The sequence below is a fragment of the Anopheles funestus genome, chromosome 2RL, assembly GCF_943734845.2.
Source record: "Anopheles funestus chromosome 2RL, idAnoFuneDA-416_04, whole genome shotgun sequence".
Classification (NCBI taxonomy): Eukaryota; Metazoa; Arthropoda; class Insecta; order Diptera; family Culicidae; genus Anopheles; species Anopheles funestus.
The window spans coordinates 17,931,167-17,944,863 of record NC_064598.1 but is presented as its reverse complement, the minus strand read 5'-3'; the positions used below and the strand labels follow the sequence as shown (position 1 = coordinate 17,944,863).

General features: G+C 38.7%; 1 protein-coding gene across 1 annotated transcript in view; it reads right to left on the bottom strand.

The window, feature by feature from the left end:
- LOC125766466 (uncharacterized) overlaps positions 1-13,697 on the bottom strand; it is a 62,551-nt gene that overhangs the window by 27,513 nt on the left and 21,341 nt on the right. Inside the window, exon 2 of the mRNA XM_049432463.1 lies at positions 7,866-8,058. The gene's annotated coding sequence lies outside the window, so the exon portion shown is untranslated. The remainder of the gene's footprint in view (positions 1-7,865; positions 8,059-13,697) is intronic.

The following is a 13,697-nucleotide window of genomic DNA, read 5'->3' as shown; positions in this document are numbered from 1 at the left end:
ACTCAGCTCTGGTCAAATTCGACTTTGTCGAAATATCATCTCCAAGTTGCACGAAAAATTCGACACCCGGTCACCAGACACACATACCTACCGTCGAGATTGGAAATTTCTTTTCTAAATTTATTATTTCATTTCATTCGTTTTTCAGAAATTTCTATCCATTTCCTGCCGATTTGATAATTTACACTGACCAAGAAACGAACCAGGAGGTGATCATTTTCAACGAGAACCCTACATTCCCGAACCTGGTCGGTTACTGTTACGCGATGGTAAGTCGATAGCGATTTATTATGTTTGTCAGAGATAGACGGTCACCGATTAGCGCTACATGGCCAGCAACGTTGACACAGGGAAAAAGCAATAGCACTGCGTTTCGTTCTGGTACCGTTGGCCTATTTTCCACGCTGCACGATGATTTGTATTTGTTGTTTTATAATCAGCTTCGATCAATCGTACCAAACGCGGATGCAGCACGATAGCAAATGCGTCTCAAAAAGCGGCTAAAGACAAAAATCCATATTTTTTTCTCTTCGTTTGCCAACCACCGTAACAATGATAAATGAGACCGCTCAGGTTCCAAAACGATCGCTTCCAATGCACTCCGGGTCCGGTTGATTTCGTTTCTACTCTCTTCACAAACCACAAAGAACAAATTGCTTGCTTTTTTTTGCCTCGAGATTTAAACCGTTCAGGTTCGACGCTTAAAAACTAATCATTACGACACAAGGAAAAGATCGAGAAAATTCCAACTCCATCATGCACCACTAAAATGAAACATGGTGAGCTCCGGTTTTCCACCCGTTAAGACAACAATTTTACTCTTTAATGACACCTCGGTGGTAGCCTTGTCAACGTAACAAACACCACTGATTGATGATATGGAGCGAAAAGATATGATTTTTTTTATTCGTTTCCCTTGTCCCAAACATTAGACTTCAATGCACCGGTGGAAACGAACCACATACTGTCACAGTTGCGCATTCCGCTGTCATGACTTTTATTGTTTGCTTGATTAAATAGACACAACAACAAAAAAACGCAACAAGTACGCACTAGAATTAAAATGCGATGGAGTAAGTAGCAAATTTATGGTTTTATTTAATTTCATCTTATTTCCTTCTTCTGTTGTTTTCCAATGTGCAACAAAGAAAAAACATACAGACGAACCAAAATCAGTGACTTCCCATTAAAGCGAGCTGTTGTTCCGATTTTTGTGGCTGTTTGTCTTGCCTATTTTTCTTTTGCCGGTCGTACTTTTGTGTCTCTGAACTCAGCATCCGGTGAAAGATTGGAAAAACCGTCTAAAAAAGAAGACAAAAAAACGATGGAAACAGTGTCGAAAACAAAGCTGTCCGTAAATTAAATTAATCAACCACGTCCAAAATTAGATCTGCACGTTGAGGAAAAAGCAGGGGAGCACCCGAAACATGGGGCCGGAAAAATGTCCACCTTTGAAACAGGAAAACCTACCCATTCATCCCCCACTCTCCCCGCAATTGGGGACGTTCTCATACGCCAAGAGACAACAAACTCTCTATCCCCCACTCTTATCGCAGGTGAGACTTTCTTTGTCATTTGTGCTGTAAGGGTGTTTGTCGGGAGGGAGATTTGGAAAACATTTGTTTGAATTAAGTTGTGACGACAAACCACACAAAACCTTCACCAAAAACCCATCCGGTGAAGCTGTAACCGATGAGTCAAAGCAAAACGCTAACACACCACACGATCTGCCACGGGTAGAAAATGTCGAACGTAGTAAAGTAAGTTCATGAGGAAGATAGAAAAAAACATGAAACAAATAAAACAAAAGGCAAGTTTCTAAAATGAAAATATTCGTGCACGTTGGGCCGGAAATCAACACGCAGAAGCGTGGGGCTTCTATGTACCGGCCGCGCATCATATCGCGCTCATTGGCAGTTCGAACGTTCGTAAGGAACAATTAAAGAGAAATTATGACGCAACCAACCAACCGGGGTGAGTGGCGGAGGCATCACTCATCATGTTAAAATTATTAAGACAAACCGCACCCGCCACAAATTACGTGAGGATGCGATCGCAGGAAGCGAATGAAACTCTCGCGCCCTGACAAGAGAGAAGAAGTCGACCGGATCTCGAAAATGGTCGGGGTCGGGTTTTGATCAGTTATTTCACGTCCGGAATCCCGGGCGTGCTTTATAGGATGAAAGTGAAAACGTAGTTCGACAAAATGGAATAAATGGCTGCACCTTCCCCGGCACAGTAAAAAATGCCGATTATCTTCGTATGCATCGGTAAAGCTTTATCGCTACCCTATTCTTGCGCTGCTGCGCAAAAATGTGAAACATTGGCATTGTGTGCTCGGTTTTTAATTTGCTCCAATTTAAACGATAAACGATGTTGTACGCACATCATTTTTCTTCCGATTGTTGTGCAGCTGTTTAATTCACCTGTAAGAATGTGAAGACCCCGGCCCGACTGCTAAAACGCGCCATCGAAAGGCATTAAGTTTTCTTTTATTTAAGTTTGCCAGCAAATTTTACTATTGACTGGAATGTGGGAAAACAGATTTCAACACTTGCACTATTTCTTTTATTTACTTTATGCCCGACATAAGGCAAAAGAAAAAAAAACAAAGCAATGTATGTTTTTGTTTTGCACATTTTTGCGCCTTTTGTGCATCCGTTTTATGCGGTTTTCCCCCCTTGGGAGAAGGGAGAGAGGTGGGTATGTGGTAAACCCTCCCTCCAGTGTGGGATGTTATTTAATTCCCTTTGCCAGATGCCGTACAGCAGATGGAATTGTAATCGCTGTTAAAGTTATGTTTATTACACGCTAACCTTACTTTTATTGAATCTGTCTGGATGGCGTACCGCAACGTATTACGCATACATTGGGTAACACTTTTTATTGAAGGTTGATAATGTTCGCGATTTTTTTTTGTCGTGTTATCCATAACCGTTGAAGTATAACAATTAATCGTTTTTTTTTGGTATTGCGCAAAAAAGGAAATAAATCACTTGGTCAATGTAATATGTACAATCAGATCACTCATTGCGCAGATTTTGGGAGGGAAAACAGACTTTACAATCCTGTTTTTATGCTTTCATTTCCTTTAAGATTTGAAATCTCTCAAAAATCCAATTCCGAAAATATCTGAAGACAGATGTATGAGTTTTCTAGTAATACCTCCAAACATTATGTCGGAATTAAGATGCGGAAGCAATTATTTAACATTAAGCATCGATGAAATAGATTCACTGGATAAGATAAAGAGAAAAAAAAAACTACTAAATGCTTCCGTTTTTATGTTGTTTTAATTTTATTTGAATGCCAACATTCAAATTCTGAAAAATCGGTTTAAGTTGAAGGTTTATTGATCTATATCAACTCTCAAAATTCTGTTAGACAATACCCAAAAACATTGAATTCTGTCTGTCAATCTTAAAAATACAAATAAGGACATACGCACTCCCATTTACCAAGCGATCAATAAAGAAACGATTAAATTTCGAGTGTTGAAGCTCGTGTGCAAAACATCTCCGTACAGCAAGTTCAAATGTCACTTCCGTCATTTAACCTCATAACGAATTTGCAAACTCACGCATACCTCGTCGCATTTGCCTTCCAATTTATTATGAACATTTAAGCGTTTTTTTCTCTCCCTACTTTTCGCATTGTGTTTTGTTGTGTTACGACGTTCACTCGTAGAGTTTGGACATCATTGTTGGTCTATTTTTTTTGTTCGTCTTTCGGTACCAGACAATGAGCTGTTTATTTTTATTCCTTGTTTAATTTAACTAGCACACCGATGTGGAGGCAAGCATGTTAGGTTAAGTAGACGACAAAAAAGTTCATTTAATCGAATGAAGAGAAGAAGAAAAACGACATACGCGTCTGTAGGATGCAACCATTGTTTCTGCAAAAACAGAAAGGAAAGAAAAATTGTTGCGAATGTCATAATAGTTGGATTTAAAATTTTGCAAAAGACGTTTACAGCGTTTCACACCATGCTGCAATCATTTAATAGTGAAATAGCGCTCCATTTAAATTAATAAGCTATAGATCTAATGTGTAATTGTTTTTGGGGCAGCCTTGTGGTGTATTTGATAAACGTCGTCGGTTCCACTCGACAAGACCCTATCAAATCCCATCCAGACCCGCACCCCCGTAGCAAAAATTAACTATCGTGTATGTAATGTAAGCAATAGTTAAGGAATGATTTCAATTAAATAAAATAAATAATAATAAAAAAATCTTTTGTCGTTAAACTATTAGAATAGAAAATACTTTAATAAATTAACTTATCATAAACTCCAACAAAAAACAACTAAACCCGAAAAAAAATAGGCAAGACTTTTCTCTTTCCTTTTCTATTCCCTCTGCAAACAGAATGTAGCTCACAATTGTTTTTGTTGTGCAGCTTTTCGAGAATGTTTACTGCCGTTACACTGTGAATATGATTACCATTGTGATGATGCATCCCGTTTAACTGATGACAGGGCGGACTAGCGAACAACCAGCGGCTTGGGATAAGATCAGGGCAGATAACTTTAACGCCCGAAACGGGACTGCTGAAGAAAGTGTAAAATTTTGTTATGTCATTTTTTACTGTTAAAACAATTTATCAAAACGGTATTTTGGTGGTAAGTCATTTATTATATTTTTAGTGCCCATATGACAGCGTTAGACAAAAGGCCTTTAAACAAGAATATATTACAAATTCAATTTATAAAATGTTTAATTAAAAACAAACATGTATTGGGTTGCCTACGACTAGAAATAATGACATTAAACGTATCCAAACGGAAACAGATATTTAACAAATTCGTGAACGAAAAAAAAAATCCTCCATTTCACATAATAAAAGGCAAAGCAATAGCTTCGTGAGAAAAGTGAGGGGTTTCGATGATCGGTACACTCCAGTGTTACCGGAATTGATTTGTCCCTCGCCCAGGGTGTGGCCCGCTACTTATATACCCTTTCTTCCCATCAAACACGATCGGATGCAGCCGAGTAGCGAACCGAAGCACATTACTAATTCCCATGAAAAGCACCAGGAAAAAGGTACACACACCCAAAATGCTTTCATTTCGATCACCCAAAAATGAATCCTAACCGGATTGCGGTGTACTACGACGGGGTTGTTTCCTTCCTGCTTTGGCTGAAGACTAGAAAGATAGACGCACGTACGTCTTTAAAATTTTTGCTTAAAACGGAAGAAAATGAACCGTAGTGAAAATGCTCGATTTGGTTCCTTCCCGCTGGAAGCAAGTGTAACAATTTTAATCTACCAACCAACCAAAAAAAAAAACGAGAGAGACATTAAAACCGATCGAAACTGAAAGCATAAAATTACGCGATCGTTCAGAAAACCCATCTTACACACGAATGGATGGGAAGGCGTGTCGCGTAACGACGCAAATCGAATTGAAAATATCTGCTCAATTTTCACTTTCCTCTAATCGAGTTGAAAAATGCCGATCAAACATTTAATGTAAAGCAAATGGAATGGAATCCCTCCGCTTCATCATCATGTTGCTGCCACTGCGATAAAGTGGCGGAAAAATGCCCAAACAAAATGTACGGGAAATCTTTGATGTGTCGGCACGCGTGTTTGTGTGTGGTTTGTAAAATGATTCAAAAATGAACGAATCGCAAAACCACTGTCATTCGAGGCGAGGTACGGTCGATCGATGGGAGATCGCAACCAAGGCAAACTATGAGTGCATTGTTAACAGTGCATCAGTGTACACCCGGTCCGGGGGCAATGCGAAGCATCTCCTAAGAGCGGAGCATTGAACTTGGTATGGTACGAATGGCCCATCGTATGCATGCTATTGTACGCTAGATATGCGCCAAGCTGTGTTGCGTTTCTCTCACGTGCGCGACATAAGGGCGTACTCGACAGAGGAGAAATTCTATGCATCTATTCGCTTTTGATTCGTTCCGCCCAAGATATCGACAAAAGTGGGTTCCAACAGTCGCTGGAGTGATTTTAGCAGGTACTTTACAAGATTTTAACCACATTGCTGATGCATGTTCAACGGTTGTTCAATTAAGCGAAGTACACGCAGTTGGGTTTCGTTTAATAGAAAACTTTTTTTATTCGAAGTTGTTTTATTGGTTGATAACTTTGGTGCCAAAATTCGTGTTGTTTGATTTTATAAATATTAATTGGGATAAAATATTTTTTTAATCTAATGAATTTTATTAACAATACAATATTTAAACTCAGTTTTCGTTCGATCAATATCACAACCGGTGAATTATTCTACACATGTAATGATCTTACATATTTAAATAGATTATATTTGACTTGTTTCTCCCACCCATGACGCGCTTATTTAACGCATAAACATATGCAGTGTTGCTTTGCGCTTCGAGACACCTTAATTGATCTGGTCTGGCCACCGTTATATGGCACCGAGTACACACACATAACCACGCATCAGACAACAAATATCGAAGCGACCCGATAATTTTCCGGCGCCACTACACTTCGATTTACATAATTCAAACGCGTTCGTCATTACCTCACACACAGCTGCTGCTGCTGCTCAACCATTGCGAACCTTCTTCAGCGTCACCGCAGAAACCCTTGCTCCGGATTCGCCCGACTGATTTCTGCTAACGCCGATCGTACAAAACGCGGAACTGCCACATGTTCTCGGTAACGGATTCGATGACCGATCGGCCCAAACCAAAGTGTGTGAATTGTTTTATTGCAATGTTTCCCTGTGTCAAATGTAGATTGATTCTATCGCTGCACACGTGCAACGGTGAAGACAAAAAAGTCACCATTGAATAATCGAATAAAAACCTTTTCTCATCTGTCCGTTTTTTCCCCTCCAACCGCGATGAGAGAAGTAATGTAATTTAAACCTTCCCATTCAATTTGTTTTAAACCATCTCCTATTTCAACAAGGCACAACTAGAACACTAAAACCCGATAACTAGCAGCACAACGAATCGTCTAGTACAGTTATACAAACGAAAGACTTCAACGCTTCCATCGCATCAAGTGCAAACGACAAGCGACGAACCCCACGATAAAAGGTGCATTCTATGGTAAATCACTGTTCTTCTCTTTCCATCTTTTGAATGGTTTGTTGTTTCCTTTACAACCTATTTCTGATAAAGCTGACAGCATTCACAGCTGTAAGTGGTGGAAAAAAAACGATTGGAAACCGCGGAACTCCAATCCAAAAAAGGAGAAACAAACAGCGGAACTTCAATCATCGATAACCACCGAAACTCCGCATAAGGAAATGGATGGCGCAAAAAAGGCTACCACTTGAGTTTGTGCGTGTGTGTACATTTGTTGTGGATTGAAGGGACAACAAAGCGAAAAAAAGCGAACCAAACGATTAAGTCAATCAAACCGCAAACGATTCAGTATTCTGTACGATCAAGTATAGCAGAATGATGCGCAAGCAGTTTTTTATTTTAATCGAATGATGATTGAAGCATTTTTCTACCTTTTTTTTCTTCCTCGTTTCAATCGACAATAAAGACATAACGAAAAACTACAGTTAGGCAGCACACATTCATGAACATGAACGCAATGCAGTACAATTGAAAGAGGCACGAAAATGTAATTAATAATTAAAATATTATCAATTCTGTCGGTGTCATACATTCAGTAAGTGTGGCTTCACTGGGGAATTAGAGGCGCACCATCACACTTTGCTCGTACCGAATTGAGAATTTTTTGAACAGGTTCAATATTAACATAAATTGTTTCTCCTTTCGCTATGGTGAAACTACCACAGAGCGAGAGAAAAAAATCAATCTTTCAACTTCAATCGTTTTGAACAATAAATATTCCATTTCCGTTGCTCACCATCCAGGTTCTGTTGTGCATAAATTTTTACAAACACACTTACCGACAGATGATTCGTAGCTTGAGAGGTGTGAATAACGGGACTGCTCGACTCATAAGAATGATTCCACGCCCTGTATGCTTCCGTCTAAAAGTGGCCCCTAGTCCATGACTTTGGGAAGAATGGTGGAACCGTGGAACCTATTTTGCGTCGTGACTGACGGTGATCGAATAAAAATAGCGTGTTGAGTGTGAATCTGTAAAGAAAAAGGAACGAACAGAACGAAAGAAGAAGCTTTAATTAGGATGTTAATCTAAGTGGGGCACTTTTTATTCTAGACAAGATAGAAATTACCACAAAATGTTTTTAAACCTGACAGTAGTGTCTTCATTTGATTGAATATAAAAATAAATAAAAACAAACTCTCAACTTAAAGTAACCCTGCACGTTGATTGATATTTTCACACCACTTTACATCGTTTCGTGCTCGAACACTTAGATTAGCAAAATTAAAAAACACGTCGCACGTCGGAAGAAAGACGAAAGTCACGGACACATTGCACACGCTTCGCCTGATTGCGCAAGTTTCATTTCACTCTAGATTAATGACACGGCAATGGCGCGTGCCGCTTGTCTTTCGCACGGTTGACACCTCACGTCCGATGCGCAGCACTTGTACTTTTCTTTTCCTGTTACAACCTCCATCTCCCAACGTTTGTTTTTTTATTATTTGCACTAAATCTTTGTCAACTTCCCAACTCCCTTTCGCTGGAACATCATCATTCAGCGCCGTGATGCCATTCAACCCATCGGATGGTTTGATGTAAAAAAAAATGGGTGGATAATGTTATGAATTTCTGATTTCTGTCCACGCGGAAAGCAACATGCACCAAATGCAGTCTTAAAATCACACGAAACACGGCTGTGTGAAATTCGCATGTCTTTTGTTTTTGTAGGTGAACAATTCTTTAATTCGACCAACGTCTTCTCGGCGTGATTTCACTTTAATGTTTCGCGCCTTGACGTTATGTCATGGCTGGTCGGTGTGTGGCTATCTGCATAGTTGATTGGTTTGCAAACGATCGCATATCCGTTACTGGCCAAACCGTTTGCAAATTTTGCATACAAACACACGATCATTACAGTAAATTAGGGTACGATCATACTAATGGGTATCATCATGGTGGTGCTGCTAAATCGAAGATAATGTTTCGCGCGTATGTAGCTAATGTTCAAGAAAGGCATTACTCAACTGCCTTTCGAGTCATGAAGCTGCAGACGTACCACATTTCGATCCTAATGAAGTGTGTAATTTAATTTGAACAAACAAAAAAACCGCTCGCATAAGTACGTATGCATATCTGGTTGATTTAATTGAATTAATTTTGAGCTACTTTTTAAGCTTCGTAATAAAATTAATAGACACGAGCCTTCTTTCGGTCAGCGTTGCTCAATAATAATATCCAAAGATAAAAAATGTAAAACAAATGAAAAATAAATAAATTGCATAAATAAGTATTAATTTAAGATCGTGACAAAACCCAATTGTTTAATTGGGGCTTGTCACGATCCTATTTTTTTTATTTATTGGTTACTTCTGTGTTTTTTGTCCTATTTTTTATTTCTTGGTTACTTTCTATGTTATATCTGTTTTGCATATTTTTTTAATGTTATCTTACTTCTATTTTTGATAGCTTTTTTGCTACATAAAAACCATCCGAACGAAACAGCATTCATTTTCCCACAGTTGCTTTTCTCTTTTACTGTTTACTTCACTTAATCTCTTTATGTTATCGTATCGCATGCTTTACACGATATAAATCAATTACCTCAGCATAAAACGAAACATGCAAGCAGAGTTCGTTAATGCATCACAATCGACACACCGACCAAACGGTGGTTGCAGTATGTGAATACAACGATAAAAACAAAAACCCCAAACAAATCAACATAATTCACCATTGGAATGTTTGATTTTGTTAAACCCTGTGCCTCATCCATGCATGCGTCTGGAACATTATTTTGCCTACATACTTAGTACATGTTTACGTTTTATGCACTTCAGCGATGCTTCGAAATGTAAACAAGCTTAATTAAAGCCCACGATGGTGGTTTTATATTGATCGTAAACATTTTTTACACCATGCCAAAGGTTTGCATTTGCTAATATGAATTCACATCATCATCATCAACCTGCCGAAAAGAGCGATGCCGCAAGAAAGTGTGTCTAATAATTTCGTAACAGCTCGTTTTGATTATTGAGCATTACTATTATTAAACGCACATTTAGATCATTTCGATAAAGAAAGCATCAGTTTAACTTTGGTGGTTTTATTTCCTATTTCTTTTTTTCCTGCTCGAAAAAAACACGTAACACGTGTACGCGCATAACGCACGTGTAAGCATTAGCGTTACATTAGGCCGACACATTTTTGCTGTGCTGCTACATTTCTAACGTCGTAAAATTCTTACTTAACCAAATGAACCACGGTCAAACATAGCGAGGCGGTAAAATTTTGCGATCGCTTGCCGATCGTTAGATGTTATGTTTGGCATTTGGTGGTTGAAATCAAATGCCTCACAGGAATTCTTTTCGAGCTTATACAGCAAAGGAATAGAGCTTGATTTCTAATTAAAAAAAATACATATTACATATATGCTGCTTATACATCTTCCCATATGCATTTTATGCAGATTGCAGCTTAGAGAGACTTCAAAGAAAATCTAAATAAGATTTGATCCACACACGATCAATGTACGGGATTTGTATGGGAATATCTTAATTAGTGCTTTATATTAACACTAACTCACTTCACTGTTAAATTGCATGAACAAATCAATACACAAAAAAAAACCTTATTCGATGAAAACTGAATGGAACAAGCTTTCGTTTTTTTTCTTTTTGTAACCGTTTACGGTTGCACAACTTGAGACTTTTTTTTGTTGGTCAACATCGGCTGTCGAATTTGTGTCACTTGGTTAACGATGCAACCAGTTGGATATAGATTTGCAAACTGGAGAGTTTTTATGAGTTTACTTTAACGAACAATTAATTTCAAAACCAGAACGAATTGTGCCTTTGTGTCTTTGTGTTAGTGAAAAAAAGTTTAGTTAAAAAAAAGAAATTTTAACCAATTTTTCTGTTATGTTTTTAGTTAAATTTGTGTTGAAAATGAAAATACTCAGCTTAGCTGCTATTATTGAAAACACATGTTCATTAAGGACAGTGGTAAATGTTGAGCCAATTACGCACTTCTTCAATCCAAGGACAGTCACATTATCTTAACGATCCATAAAATGCTAACATTTGACAAACCAAAAAAAAAGCACGAATCGATATACGCCACAGAGCATTAAGTTCGAAGGAATTAGATCTACACCACTACATAGCCTAACCTTTAGCTACCATATTGGTGGAGGTTAATTGTCTCTTTAACCTCTGGGAAAAGCCAAAACCTTCCATTTGTACGTATTATCGATCGTATTAAAACAACGTGTTTCACGTGTGCAAGTCATTCGAGGCGAAGAAAATGTTCTCGCACTAGTGAAATGTTTCTTAATAACTTAATCCAATTAATGCAAAAGTAGGTAAGACGTATTAAGGCGATACAGGCGAGTAATGTTTAAATATTGGAAGAAAATAATTAGGTTACAATTGAAATGAGTAAAAATGACAAACAACAAACATACCTCCATATGGTACATTATATTTCTCCCACGATAATGCTGTTTTATTAACACAACCGCGCATGCACCTTCCCTACGTGAAATAATATTTTCCTTTACACCAGAAACATTTCCACCCGAATGCTTTTCAACCAAGGTTTTGTTTGGTGCATGGTTTTTTTCTTCTTTAATTCACCACCACAAGGCTAATCGCCCTAACCTTCCACGGAGGGCGAGACCTTTGCAGCAACACCTGACTCACTTGGACCGGGTTAGTGGTTGCACAAGGAAAAAAAAACAGATTAACGCCTTTGACGATACACCGGTGACAAATGGCGAAAAACAAAGCGACACCGTTACGAAACGCAGACCCCAAAATGGCCGGCGATGAACCCTTGCGTTAGATAAACGCGCTTTCGGCCAGACAACGCGTGTGGCTACGATGGACCCTGTCCAACAGAGGAAGCAAACCAACCGGCCAGTTTATCCGGCTAATGAACCATTGTCAACAGCGGCAAATGCTTGGCATAGTGGATGAGTTTAGCTCGGTACGGGTTCGGAAGAAGCGATGATAAAACGGTAGACAAGCGTAGGAAGTCCTAACCTGAAGTCGCTTCTCATTAGCAAATTGTTGGGTAATATGGTTTTTGGCGGGGCTAAAGCTCCCGGGTAGCGTTGAATGTTGATCACACTGTTATGAGATGAGAAAGATTTTAAAAATAATAACGAATGTTTTGGGGAGGGATATTGTAAAACATTTTGCTCTTTTTCAGTTGTATTGTACAGTGTAAGTTTTTTTTTCTTTATGTACATTCTATTGATATTGAATTTATAAAGGATGTTCGGGAACTAAAGAGACAGTTCTTACTTCTTACTTCATTTACATTAATAAAAAGACACGCGTCTAATCTCGTCTCGTCGAAAATGTATTCAACGCTTTCCGACAAACAAAAAGACATTTCCATTAAACCATTTCTAAAACAAGAATTCTTTTCCTGCTTAGAACATTCGTTTCCTTGCGCAACGCATAAGCCTGTCCAAACATCCACAGCACCAGCAGCTGTGGCCATGATTTTGATCTGGAATTTAAACACATAACCTGCCCGCTTTAAATGTCTCTAGCGTTTCCGTGCCGCCTGAAACAACACCTGCACAACTTGTATTTTAATGCCACATTTTTTATTTTGCTATGCCACCCGCTCAATCAATGCCACACCGGCCATGGTACGGTCGCTGCACTCCTACGCATCCTGTTGAAATTTGAATAATTCAATTCTAACCCAATCCCAGGCACCGTCCTTCGGGCTGAAGATATTTTCTCCATTCCTTGCAAGACGCGACACACCAATGGCGGCAAGGTCTTTCCACGCGTCGCATCAACCTCCAGGGGCGGCAAACCGTTTCAATAAAGCCGATGAATAATAATTGAGAACTCGCCTCGAAATTGTATGATTGCTGTTCGGATGCACGACACGGCGCAAGGGAAATCAGCAGAACTCCAAGCAGGCAGAAAGCTGAAAGCGATTAGGCGGGTTTTAGTATGCAGCAATAGCTGTAGGCATCGGATGGTCGAAACAGGCGGTTGATTGCATTACAGTAGCTTACACACCTTTAGGGATTTGCTCCGATCAGAATTCTGACGATGAAGCGTATACTTCCTTTGTTCTTCGGTGGAGGAAGACGCAAAAGAAAATCAACTATCGAGATGAGAAAAAATTGAAATCTTCTCTTGGTAAATTATATGTCTAATTTTTATATGACATTTCTAAATAACATCGTTTTTGAAAAAAAAAATAAACAAACTTTTGAAAAACTAAAGCTCTTGGTCAAAAATATACACAGCACAAGCATAAGCAAAAATAAAAAAAAAAACTTCTTTACTAAATTATATTTTTATCCGTCAACTTGCTCAACGAATTTTTTAAACGTCAAATTAAATTCTTTTGTATAGCACAGCAGCATAGTTCCCGGTTTTTACACGTCTTCAATTCTTTTTTTTTTTGCTCTTTGTAGAATGGACCACCTTTGTTCCAACCATTTACATACGCGACTTTTTCACCTCACGAAAGCTGACTGTGAGCTAATTTTCCGCCATATCGCGAGCCGAATAAGAAACAAGCACACTAGCTGAACTCTTGTGACCGTGGTTTTACGATGGTTTACGTGTAATAGCCATTAGTCTTAGAGCATTATAGCACTGGAGCATTACATACCGCAACAAAAAATCCT